Here is a 12,687-nt window from a genome sequence, read left to right on the forward strand (position 1 = left end):
ACTCCAGCTCTAACATCCCATGTTTCTAGGGTCCTCAGATCCTGCCCAGAGAGCAGCAGGCACAATAGCTGTAGTGGAGGGACAGTCCTGATGTCCTGATGGCATTAAGAAGGAGCAAAATGGGGGTGGGATGGGAGGGGACTTGATGCAATGAGACAGGGGGCTAAAAGCAACCTCCAAATCTTTCAGGACTGGGTCTAGGATATGCCTTATAAACAATATTTTGGAACGTAAATATGTAAAACAGGTGTCCTAAGTTAAAAACGTCTGTACAAATAAAAAGTATCAGGAATTCTTCATTCAGCTTTGTTCTGGGATATGAAGCCATGAAGGGGAGTCACTTACTATAACAACCATTTATTGCTATGATTCTTATTTTTCAATTTTTAAATATATTTTATTGATTATGCTATTACAGTTGTCCCATTTCCCCCCTTTACTCCCCTCCACCCTGTACACCCCCCTCCACCCTGTACACCCCCCATCCACTCCCCCCCTTTAGTTCATGTCCATGTGTCATACTTATAAGTTCTTCAGCTTCTACATTTCTCATACTATTCTTACCCTCCCCCTGTCTATTTTCTACCTACAATCTATGCTACTATTCTCTGTACCTTTTCCCCCTCTTTCCCCCTCCCACTCCCCCCAGTCCCCTGTTGCTAACCCTCCATGTGATCTCCATCTCTGTGGTTCTGTTCCTGTTCTAGTTGTTTGCTTAGTTTCTGTTGGTTTTGCTTTAGGTGTGGTTGTTAATAATTGTGAGTTTGCTGTCCTTTTACTACCCATGTTTTTTTTTTACTTTATTTTCTTAGATAAGTCCCTTTAACATTTCATAAAATAAGGGCTTGGTGATGATGAACTCCTTTAACTTGACCTTATCTGAGAAGCACTTTATCTGCCCTTCCATTCTAAAAGAAAGCTTTGCTGGATAGAGTAATCTGGGATATAGGTCCTTGTCTTTCATGACTTGGAATACTTCTTTCCAGCCCCTTCTTGCCTATAAGATCTCTTTTGAGAAATCAGCTGACAGTCTGATGGGAACTCCTTTGTAGGTGACTGTCCCCTTATCTCTTGCTGCTTCTAGGATTCTCTCCTTCATTTTTACCTTGGCTAATGTAATGATGATGTGCCTTGGTGTGTTTCTTCTTGGGTCCAACTTCTTTGGGACTCTCTGAGCTTCCTGGACTTCCTGGAAGTCTATTTCCTTTGCCAGAATGGGGAAATTCTCCTTTATTATTTCTTCAAATATGTTTTCAGTCTGTTGCTCTACCTCTTCCCCTTCTGGTACCCATATGATTCGGATGTTGGAACGTTTAAAGATGTCCAGGAGGTTCTAAGCTTCTCCTCATTTTTTTTGAATTCTTGTTTCTTCATTCTTTTCTGTTTGTTTCTTTCTTCCTTCTGGTTCACTCTATTGTTTTGAGTCCCAGTTTCCTTCCCATCACTATTGGTTCCCTGTATATTTTCCTTCATTTCTTTTATGGTAACCTGCATTTTTTCATGTAATTTGCACCCAAAATCAACCAATTCTGTGAGCTTCCTGATCACCAGTGTTTTGAACTGTGCATCTGATAGGTTAGCTATTTCTTGGTCGCTCAAAAGGATGAGTTCTGGGGCACTGATTTGTTCTTCTATTTGAGCCATCTCTCTCTCACTCTTTTTTTTTTTTTTTTGGTCTGGTCACTCCTGTTACAGTGAGAGGCAGAGCCTTAGGTGTTCACCAGGGCTGGGCACCCCAGTCACTAGATTGTGACGTTGTATGTGGGGGCGGGGTCTAGAGGGAACAATGTTGGTAGCTCTGTTCTCTGTGGGACCTCAGTCCCTTCCCTGGGATCCTGGGTTGCGCGCTCTGCCCTGCTCCACAATTGCTGCCTCACTGGGTCTGCCAGCTGCCACTTGTGTACTCAGGGTCCACCTGTTGCAATCTTGTGCGCCCCAGATGCCTTACGCACTCCCAGTTGCCTTATGCGCCCAATTCTCCCTGTTCTCCGGGCCTCGACCCGTGCCAGCCGCCCCCAGCTCCTACCGGTCTGAATGAACGGGTCTATTTTAACTTTTTGGCTGTCTGACTTCCATTCAGATAAATTTTCTGTCAGTTCTGGGTGTTATTCTGCCTCTAAATTGTTGTTGTTCCAATCTTGGTTGTGCATGGAGGTACAGTGCATCCACCTATGCCTCCATCTTGGCCGGAAGTTATTGCTAAGATTCTGACACCAGTTCTGATGTGTGGGTTCCCCCCACACACCAAACAATTCTATACTTCAACTCAATTCTGACACTACCTACCTGGAGGTTGCATCAGATTCCACAGGTTAAGGGCTCAGGCCCGTAAGTCTGCCCTCACTGCAGATGCCAATAACAAGTCCAGGTTATGTGTGCTTATTACTAACTGACTATAAATCTGAGGACTGGAATAAAGAAAAGATGATACTGTGTTTTTGTAAAGATAGTCATTAAAATGTTAGTATAATGATCCAGGAAAAATAGGAAAATAAGGTTCATTGTGGCTAATGTTGGCTTTGGGAATGTGGGGAAGGATTCTGGAGATCCTATGGTGATAAAACCTTTAGGACTTGGAAACTTACTGCTGTATGGGAATCAAGAAAGAAATCATTAAAGACCACTTCGCCAGGTAACTTAGTTGGTTACAGCATCATCCCCAATACTCCAAGGTTGTGGGTTCAACCCCCTCAGTCAGGGGACACACAAGAATCAACCAATGAATGCATCAATGAGTGGGACAGTAGATCAATTTCTCTCTCTCTCTTTTCCTCTTTCTAAAAACAATAAATACAAATTTAAAAATAAGTAAATAAACAAATAAAGAGGACTTGGATGTGTCCATCCTAGATGAACTAAGACAGCACTGATTTCATAAAATTTATGGGTTTACAGGAGCACAAGTATGTGAAGTGTCCTGCAAATGAGAGGAAAAGTAGATCTATTATCCAGGAAATCCATTGGACTCAATATAGGTCTGGTAGCTGTCAGCCCTGAGATCATAGCTGAAATAATGAGACTGGATAAAAACAATCAAGGAAGAAATGGTAGATGAAAGAAGAAAGGATGCTTTATTTATATTGACATAAGACGGTTCAAACCTGTAGAGAATTTTTATAAAATTTTATTTGAGTCAAACAGAGGATATGTCTAGAAGAAAGATCTCAACAAACTGAAAAAATGCTTTAAAGAATATCAGTTTGCAGTTTCTTTTATGTATTTGATATTAAAAAGGGAAGGTAAGGGGGATTACATGAAAGTGAGAAAAAGCAAGGCAGGAAGGGGATTACAGGATAATTAAGATTCTGTGCTCCCTGGAGGGTGGTCACACTTGAGAAGGAGGGGTCTGAGAGGGGTATTTCTTAGGTATGTTAACTCAGATGCATAGAAACAACAGACAAGGCTTGCTTAAGGCAAAGATAAGCCTTTTGTTTAAAAAAAAAGTATATGCCTGGGGCATGACTAGGTGCTATTTTAGCTGCCCAGTAAGTTATTTTTATCAGATCACCCTGTGAGGTTACTTTTCATGGAACCCCTTTTTGTCCACATTTAGTAGGCATGTGAAGGAAACAGAGGACAGCAGAGGCCAGTGTCAGCACAGTGATAACAGTGTTCTGCAGCTGAGAACTGAAAGTGCAAGAAATATATATATTAAAACTTTTAAAAGATCACAGGGCTAGAAATGAAACTGGAGATGTTGGCATTCATGCTGTCTGTAACTACCAGAACCAATGAGTAGAGACAAGGATTGAATCTTTGTTCAGAGCTTTATTCATATGCTAGCAATATAAGAAGACAGCAGGTTATGTATCCCCCAAAAGTGTTTTAACATTTCATCTCAAGCCAGCCTTTTTATGAGGAGGAAGAATAGATAACAGGTTTGGAAAAAAAGTTTATTTGGGTAAGAGTTGCAATCTGGGGGTGATTTTTCTAGTATTTCTTTATCTGTTGATCAGCAACTCAGATACCACCTCCATTGCTTGCAGACCCCCTGGGATACAAAGATTGAATTGCTTGTCAACCTTCTGGAGTCAGGTAGGTCATGCACTCCAGTTCTTGGAATAGCTGCTTTCTGCCTGCATTAGTCACTTAAGCCTATCAAATAGGGCTTAAAATCTTTAATTCTAGAGTTTCTTTATCAGAAATAATAGAAAAAGTTAAAAAAAACATTTTGAGTAAGAGGGGTGAGGATTAGACAGAGTGGGACCACTCACAGTTAAGAGAGGTTTGTCCAGGGTCAAGATAATCTGAGCCCAAAAGTGGCGATATGGAGGGAAGATGAGCATCCTTATAATTGAAGAATACTAACCTGACACTTTTTCCTTTGAGATACCTTCAAATGATATTAATCATTCTCTGCCTTAGTGACTTATTGAGGATATTAGAGGAGGAGGAGAATTATACTTTGTGGAAGAATCTTCTTTATACCTGCTTCAAAGAGTTACTGAAGAAATTAATCTAACCCTAAATTTCTTAGAAGAAAGAAACTCAGTGAGTTTTATATGAGCAAAATCTCAGGGTGCCAAACTAGATGAGCTCAAAGAAGCCTACACCAAAACACATCATAATTAAAATGGCAAAATTTAAAGACAAAGAATCTTAAAAACAGCAAAAGAATTACAATTATGTAAAAGGGAGTCCCCATAAGACTGTCAACACATTTCTCAAAAGAAAGTTTTCAGGCATGCAATATTCAGGCATTCAATATTTCAGAAGGGACTGGCATGCAATATTCAAAGTGATGAAAAGCAAGGGCCTACTACCAAAACAACTGTACCCAGAAAAGCAATTATTTAAAAGTGAAGAAGAAATACAGAGTTTCACAGACAATAAAAAGCTAAAGGAGTTCATTACCAACAAACCACTATTATAAGAAATGTTATAGGGATATTTAAAGAGGAAATGAGAAGTAAAAAGAAGAGGATCATAATTACAAAGGAAAATTGCAAGAACTGATACATAAATTCAGTAAAGTAGTAAAAGTCAAAATTAATATTCAGATATTGGTTGCATTTTTATACACAAATAAAAACTATCAGAAAGAGAAGCTAAGAAAAGAACTCCATGTATAATTGCATGAAAAAAATACCAGGGAATAAATCTAACCAAAGAGGTAAAAGACCTGTCCTTGAAAAATAATAAGACTTTGGAGAAAGAAATACAAAAAGATGCAAATAAACAGAAGTATACACTATGCTCATAGACTGGAAGAATTAACATTATTAACATGTTCATACTACACAAAGCAATCAACAGATTCAATGCGATTCCCACAAAATATCAATAGCGTTTTTCACAGAACTAGAACAAATAATCCCAAAGTTTGTATGAAATCACAAAAGACCATGAATTGCTACAGCAACCTTGAAAAAAACAGAACAAAGTTAAAGATATTATGCTAACTGGTATCAAACAACACTACAAAGCTAGTTATCAATACAGCAGGACAGTGGCACAAAAGCAGACACATAGATCAATAGAACGGACTAGAGATCCCAGAAATAAGACCGTGTTTATATGGTTAATTAATATGTGACAAAAGTGTCAAGAATATACAGTGGGGTAGAGACAGTATATTCAATAAATAGTGTTGGAAAATTGAGTAGATACCTGCAAAAAATAAACCTAGAACAACGTCTTACACTAGATACAATACATACTATATTTAAGTCAAAATGTATTAAAAAACTAAAGATAAGACTTTACCATAAAACTCCTAGAAAAAAAACATAGGCAGTACACTCTCTGACATTTCCTTTAGCAATATTTTTTTTCTGATATATCTCCTTGAACAAGGGAAACAAAAGAAAAGATGAACATATGGGATTACATCAAACTAAAATGATTTTGCACAGCAAAGAAAATCATCAACAAAACAAAAAGAAAACCTACTGAATGGAAAAATATTTTCACCAATGATACCTCTGATAAGAGATTAATATTAAAAATTTATGAAGAACTCATAGAAGCCAACACCCCCACCCCAAGAAAAAACACAGTCCAATTTAAAAATAGGCAGAGAACCTGAATAGACATTTCTCCAAAGAAGACATACAGATGGCCAAAAGACATATGAAAAAATATACAACCTTACTAATCATCAGAGAAAAGCAAATTAAAACCATAATAAAATATCGCCTCACACTGGTCAAGATGGCCATCATCAATAAATCAACAAAGAACAAGTGTTGGCAAGGATGTGGAGAAAGGGAACCCGTGTACACTATCAGTGGGAATGCAGACTGGTGCTGCCACCATGGAAAACTGTGTACGTTCCTCAGAAAATTAAAAATGGAATGGCCCTATAACCCAGCAATTCCACTTTTGAGTGTATATTCAAAGAAACTCAAGACACTAATTCAGAAAAATATATACATTCCTGTGTTTATTGTAGTGTTATTTACTACACCCAAGATTTGGAAACAATCCAAGTGCCTTCAATAAACAAGTGGATAAAAAATTGGTGGTTCAAATAGACAATGAAATATTACTTGGCTATAAAAAAGAGAAAAAATCTTACCATTTGCAACGGAATGAATGGACCTAGAGGGAATTATGCTAAGAGAAATAAGTTATACAGAGAAAGACAAATATCATATGATTTCATTTATATGTGGAATATAAAGAACAAAATGAATGAACAAACAGAACAGAAATAGACTTCAAGATACAAAGAAAAAACTGATGGATGCCAGAGGAGAGGGAGGTTGGAAAGCTGGGTAAAAAGCATGAAGGCTTTAGTAAGTACTAATGGGTAGTTATAAAATAGTCAGGGGATTGTAAAGTAAAGCATAGGACATATAGCTAACAATATTGCAATAGTTATGTATGCTGCCAGGTAGGATTTGAAGTATCAGGGGGAACACCATCTAAAGAACATGCTTGTCTAACTGCTATGCTATACACCTGGAACTAATACAAACTAATGTTGAATGTATACTATAATTGAAAAATAAAATTAAAAGAAGAATGATAGGTTAATGATAAGCTTTATCACTGTAAGGTAATTACAGTATAAAACAAAAAAGGAGTCTCAAGTCAAAATACCTCTATTTACTTGGCACTTTTCCTGGACATACTCTAAGAGGAGCTAGGAATCAATTGCACTTAGATTATGGTTAATATCAAGGTAAGATGCAAACTTTCTTACTCAGAGGTTGCTTAGAAGCCACATTTCTTTATCTTGCTTTGCTAGTTTTGGTTATTTGTAAGGAGCAACCCCCTCAAGGTCAGAGTCAGAAAAAAAAGAGATTTAAAGGCAAATTGTGCCAAGGCTGAGCAGCTGTCCCCGGCCTGGGGTCCCCTGTGGCTGCTGTTGTGTAGTGCTCAAAGCCCTACTCTTCCCCAGAGTCAGGGTCACAGATGAACACAGGAAATGCATCAGGAAGACCTGATGGAAGTGAATCAGAGGCACATGTTCCTTGGTATGTAGTGATGGGCATCTTCAAAGTACCTGCCGCTGGCAGCTCTCCCTCTAGGCCAGAATTGGTTCCAGGCTTGTGAATGCTACGTGTCCTAAAGTCATGCTGTAAAACCACGTCTCCTTCCCCTTTCTCTATATTGCCAATAAAGGAATCTGAGTGCTGCTGGGATGAAACATGCAGTCTTCTTGGGGGTGGGAGAGGATGTGCTCTTCTCTGTAACTGACGCCTGTCTTCAAGGGGTGGGGGGAATGCAGCCGGTCTTCTAGGGACTTTCCTGCCCTGCACCACCAGAGCACATGGCACAGTTTAAGCAGAGAATAGGCTCCATTCCATGTGCTGAAATTTAATTTTCAGTCAGTCCATCAGTTATAATCAATTAAAAAACTCCTTGGTGAGTGAAACTTGAACTCACATTTCTGAGTCTCATTTGTCCCATCATCAGAGGTAATTATTGCATTTGGCACATAACAAATATTTAGATGTTTTGCCAGATTGTCAGAAGCAACAAGCCTCTCATTGTTGCGTTTTATTATAGACAGAAATGTTACAATTTCAATAAGATGTCCAACATCCTGTCCACAACTTACGACCACCACCACCACCACCACCACCACCACCACCATTAAGTATTTCCTACCTCAGAGAAGAGACACACGCCTTGCTGCCCTGAACTGGAGGAGTCATTCTCAAGTCCTTCTTTTCCTTTAGCTTCAAAATTTTAAAACAATCACTAAGTCCTGAAGATTGTACCTCAAAAAATTCTACTTTAATGGCCTTAGATGATTTATTTATTTTTAAAATATCTTTTTGTGGCAGTTTATAATTTTTTTAATTACCAAAAAAAAAAGCCCAAACAAAAATATTTGGTTGGCCAAAGATTCATTTTTTTTAAGTAAAAATAAAAGACACGCTTTTCATAGTTTGCTCATGTGCTAAACACATGGTAGGCAAATGGTCCTTTTTAGATCAGCTATTTAATTTGTTATAAAATTAAACTATCTGAATATAAATTATTGCTGACAATTGTTAAAGAGGAAAGAGAAATTCAGTGGGTAATTTATTTTCAAATTGTCCTGATCATTAGAAAATTCTTCCTCTTGGCCATAAAAAGTAATCACAATAGAGAAGAGTGCTGGGTAGCATGTCACAGCTTAACACCCATTTCATATTTTTAAGATCATCCCCCTTTTAATATCGGACAGGTTGGCAGCGTTTATCACTGGCCCCAGCCCTTGTTGACTGTCTCCATCAAGGGCACTGTGATGAGAGGATTCTGATGCCACCTTAAGACTCAAACAATAGTTTGTTTTTTAACAGATTTCTGCGTCTGCATTTTTGCCTTCTCTGTACAAGCTTCCCATTACCATCAAGGCAGCACAGGCAACCTCAGGTAAACCTCTGACCTTCATGTTCCCTTGCCCAAGTTCCAGCATGACCTTCTGTTGCGTGCAACAAAATGTGATCATATAAATTTCTTTATCACCTGGTCCCTATCTTTTCTGTCTCAAGAAACAACCCCTCATTGCTTCTCTGTCCCCATGCTATTTGCACTTCAGCGATTCCAAACTACTTGAAGTCATCAAAATATTGCAATGTATCTCACACAAAATTTAACGTTCTGTATGTTTTTGCTTTCTTGAATGCTTTTAGCCTCTCTTTTATTTTCTAAATTTTTGAAATCAAGTAAAAAATGAATTAGAAATGAAGTTAGCAGATACACCCAATTATAAAGTTTTGCCTTGTCATGCAGATCATATGATACTACAAAAAGAACCCTGAAGAGTTCACCAAAAAAACTAGTAGAACCAATAATTAAATTCAGTAAAGTGGCAGGAAAGAAAATTAGTATTCAGAAATTGGTAGCATTTTTATATAGCAACAGTGAACTAATGGAAAGAGAAACTAAGAAAACAATCCCATTTACAATTGTAAAAAATATTCCTATAAATGAGCATAACTAAGGAGGTAAAAGACCTGTACTTGGAAAATTATAAGACCCTGAAGAAAGAAATTGAAGAAGACACAAACAAATGGAAGTGTACACTGTACTCATGGACAGGAAGGATTAAGATATATTAAATATCCATACTACCCAAAGCTATCTATAGATTCAAGGCAGTCCTCCCTTCAATCAAAATACCAGTGGCATTTCTCACAGAACAAGAACAAATAATCCTAAAATATATATAGAACCACACAAGACTCTGAACAGCCACAGCAATCTTCAAAGAGAAGAACAAATTCAGAGGTATCATGCTACTGGATATCAAACTATACTACAACTCTATAGTAATCAGAACAGCATGGCACTGGCTTAAAAGCAGACACAGAGATGAATGAAACAGAATAAAGAGACAGAAATAAACCCATACTTATATGGTCAATTAATCTACAAAAAAGGCAAGAATATATATAATGAGATACAGTTTCTTCAATAAATGGTGTGGGGAAAACAGGACAGATATATCTGAAAAATAAAAACAGACCGCCTTCTTACACTATAAAAGAATAAACTCAAAATCCATTAAAAACCTAAATGTGAGACTTTAGACCATAAAACTCCTAGAAAAAGAAACATAGGCTGTAAACACTCTGACATTACTCTCAGTAATATTTTTTGACATATCTTCTTGGGCAAGAGAAACAAAAGAAAAATTAATAAATAGGACCATATCAAACTAAAATGTTTTTGCACACAAAAGGAAACCATCAACAAAACAAAGAAAACCTGTAGACTGGGAGGAGATATCCACCAATGATGCATCCAATGAGTGGTTACTATCCAAAATTTATAAAGAACTCATGCAACTAAACACCAAAAATAAATAAAATCCAGTTAAAAAAATAATCAGAGAACCTGAATAAACATTTCTCCAGAGGACATACAGGTGGCCAATAGACATATGAAAAAATGTGCAACATCACAAATCACCAGAGAAAAGCAAATTAAAACCATAACAAGATATCAATGCACACTTGCCAGAATGGCTCTCATCAATAAATCAACAAGCAAGTGTTAGTGAGAATATGGAGTAAAGAGATCACTCGTGCATTGTTGGTGGGAATGCAAACTGGTGCAGCCACTATGGAAAACAGTGTGGAGGTTCCTCAAAAAATTAAAAATGAAAACACCTTATGACCCAGCTAATCACTTATGGAGGAAACCCAAGTGCCAATCTATAGATGAATGGATGAAAAAGTGGTGGTACATAAATAAAAGGGAATAGTACTCACCACAAAAAAGAATGAAATCTTACCATTTGTGACAACATGCATAGACCTAGAGGTTATTATGCAAAATGAAGTAACTTGGACAGAGAAAAATAATTATTATATGGTTTCACTTATTATGGCAATCTAAAGAACAACATAAATGAATAAATAGAAACTCATTCACAGATACAGAAAACAAATTGACGGTTGCCAGTTGGAAGGGTGATGGTGTCTGAATGAAAAAGGTGAAAGGAGTAAGTACGATTAGTAGTTACAAAATAGTCATGAGGATGGAAAGTACAACAGAGGGGAATATAGTCAATAGTTGTGATAACCATATACAGTGCCAGGTGCGTACTAGACTCACAAGGGGTGCGATCACTTTGTAAATTACATAAACATCTAAGCACTATACTGCATGCCTAAACTAATATAAAATACTATTAAATGACCCTGACCAGTGTGGGTCTGCTGGTTGGGCATCATTCCATAAACCAAAAGGTTGCAGGTTTGATTCTGGGTCAGAGAGCATGCTTAGGTTGTGAGCTCAGTCCCCAGTTGGGGCACAAACGAGAGGCAACTGATGATGTTTCTCCCTCGCATTGATGTTTCTCTCCCTCTCTTCCTCTCTCCCTTACCCTCTCTCAAAAGTCAATAAGTATGTCCTCGGGTGTGGATAAAAATAATAATAATTAAAAAATTGCCCTAGTGGGTATGGCTCAGTGGACTGAGTGCTGGCCTGTGAACCAAAGGGCCGCTGGTTCTATTCCCAATCAGGACACATGCCTGGGTTGCCAGCCAGATCCCCAGTGGGGGGGGCATCAGAGGCAACCACACATTGATGTTTCTTCCCTCTCTTTCTCCCTCCCTTCCCCTCTGTCTAAAAATAAATAAATAAATTTAAAAAATAGAATAATATTAAATGTCAACTATAATTGAAAAAAAAGAGTTGCCCTGTCACTTTTCAGATGAACTTTGTATATAACTCAATTATGAAAATTACCATGTTCTATTGTAAATGCTCATTTGCCTTTCCATTACCCACTAAACTAAGTCTTCCTTGAGTCCATAATCATTTTATCTTTTGTTTTCTTTGTGTCTATTCAGTTCTGCACAGGATTGCTTGCTTTTTCATTCAACATTATTTTTGAATGACCCATACTGATTTGTTAAGCTGCAGTTGTTTATTTTATGTTATGTGTAATGTTCTAGTATTCCATTCTATAAATGTGTGACAATATTTTATCCATTGTTTTATCAATGAATTTTTTGTGTTGTTTACAGCTTTTTAATTATTATAAGAGACAACGCTGCTATGGAGTCTTGCGCGCATCTTCTGGTACGCATACGTGGGCTTTTTTCTAGAGTACTTACCTGAAGGTCGAATTGCTGGATTGCATTTTATGTGCTCCTTCAACTTTTCTAGATAATGCAAACATTTTCCAAAAACTTTGACTCAAGGATAGCCGGCCTGTCAAAACTGGTATGGGCCTAGAACAATAAAATGTAATGTATGGGGTTATCTTTTCAATGGTATTACTGCCAGCAAAACTTCTGCCTTTCAGTTTAAAACAGCACGGGAGATAGAAAGTCAGCCCAAGATGAACACCCTAGCAAATGACTGCTGGCTGGCCAAACCCAAGAGTGGTCTGTAGCCTGTTTCTGCAGAGCCCTCAAGCCAAGGTTTTCTCTCTCTCTTTCTCTCTCTCTCTCTCTTTTTTACATTTTTTCGGGGGTGGTTGTAAGAAAGAAAAAAAAAATCAACAGAAACATGTGGACAAATCATAAAACATTAAATACCTGACCCTTTACTGAGCAAGTTTTTCTACGTTTGTGCTAACAAATGCCCAAAATTTCATTGAACAGATAGCCAATAATCTCTTTTGTGCCATATAAGGACATTTTTTTCCTCCTGGCAGATTGTACAATTCAATACCCTTACCAATGATGCATAAGAAGTCGTGTGACTAAAACTTGATTATACCTTGCAGTTTTAATTGGCACTTACCTGTTAATTAATGAGATTGTGTATCTTCTCATATGCTATGGT

The sequence above is a fragment of the Phyllostomus hastatus genome, unplaced genomic scaffold (assembly GCF_019186645.2).
Source record: "Phyllostomus hastatus isolate PE091 unplaced genomic scaffold, TTU_PhHast_1.1 phas_contig_86, whole genome shotgun sequence".
Classification (NCBI taxonomy): Eukaryota; Metazoa; Chordata; class Mammalia; order Chiroptera; family Phyllostomidae; genus Phyllostomus; species Phyllostomus hastatus.